The following is a 1,635-nucleotide window of genomic DNA, read 5'->3' as shown; positions in this document are numbered from 1 at the left end:
TCTTTATCAGTAGCCCCAAAACAGGCTAATACAGAGACGCAGGCATATTCAGTGTAACTTCTCAGAAATACATCATAATTTTAGCCTGACTTATTTTGCTTTTTCACTTCTCTAAAAATGTATCTATACTGCCAATCCTTCTTACACCGTGTGCTTTAATTTCAGTGTCCTTATGGAAGTATCCATGTCATAAAATAAGTCAAAAACTGTTATGAATAATTGGAACCTTCTGTCAGGTTATCTACTGTTAATTTGATTTCGGGCACTGCTGCTTCTGCGTTTTTTCCTTGTTGACTGGCACTGGTTCAAAAGCACCCATCACCATCGAGTTCTGTTCTGCTAATTCCTCTGATGTGTCTATTAGCTCTTTAATTTCCCAGGATCCCTATGTTGGAACCCTTCACCTCTCTCCTTTTTTTTTTTTTTTTTTTTTTTTTTTGCCACATCCACTTTTTTTTTTTTTTTTTTTTTTTTTTTTTTTTTGTAAACTATCTGAAGTCATGCACATCTGGAGAGTTTCTTTAGTTGGAATTGACTGTTTCAGATTTGATGGCTTTCATGGATTTCTCTATAACAATGATATATAATCCTTAATATTGTAATCATTCTAGACTTCCATGATGTTTTCTCTATTAGGATTATCTTCCATAGCACTGATGATATTTTCCATAGAATACTGTGTGTAATAAGTCTTAAAGGTCTTCTTCATGAGCCTTTATCTAGAGGCTGAAGTAGAGATACTGTATTTGGGGCCAAGTAGGCCACTTCAACACCTTAAGTATTGAACTCATGGGGTTCTGGATTGCCTGGGACATTGTCCAATGTCAAAAGAAGTTTAAAAGGCAGTCCCTTACTAGAAAGGTACTTTCTGATTCAGGGACACTCAATGGAACCAATGTAGAAAAAAAGTTCTCATTGTCCCAGCCTTCTTGTACAACCAAAACACTGACAGCTGGTGTTTATCTTTGGCTTCAAGGCTTGGGGGTTAGCAGCTTTATGTGTAAGAGCAGTCCAAATCATAAACCTGATTTAATTTGTACAAAACAGTAGAGTTATTCTATTACTGGAGCTTGCTTCTTTTCCTTACTAATAATAGCACACTTTTGTTTGCATTAAAATCCTGTTCAGGCAGATATCTTTCCTTTTTATTTATTTTCCTAATGGCATTTGGGGGCTTGTTTGCTGACTCTTGGTTGGCAGATCCTGATTCTCTTGATATAATTCTATACAACAAACCTATCTAAAATTATCAAACCATACTTTGCTGGGATTAAATTATTGAGCTTTAGATGTTTCTTTTTCATTGTCAGATAATGACTTCACTTGTTCTGAAATCATATTAGAGTCTATAGGCAGGCCCCTTTATAGCAATTCTGCAGTCACGTAAAAGCTATATGTTTAATGCGAGATAAAATGACATTTTGCACAAAGTACAAGGTATTTTGCACAAAGTACAAGGTATTTTGCACTTGCTTGCATAGTAACAGGGACAGCTTCACTAATTTTCATTTCTTTCTTTACATTGATCCTTAATGATGAATTCATTTATCTTGAAATAGCAGAGAACCACAGTTCCAGCCTCTATCTATAGTGGATATCAAGCAATTCAACTTTTTCTTGTAATATCATGACTTT

The sequence above is a fragment of the Cebus imitator genome, unplaced genomic scaffold, assembly GCF_001604975.1.
Source record: "Cebus imitator isolate Cc_AM_T3 unplaced genomic scaffold, Cebus_imitator-1.0 Scaffold481, whole genome shotgun sequence".
In the NCBI taxonomy this organism is placed as follows: domain Eukaryota; kingdom Metazoa; phylum Chordata; class Mammalia; order Primates; family Cebidae; genus Cebus; species Cebus imitator.
This window is presented reverse-complemented; position numbering follows the sequence as displayed.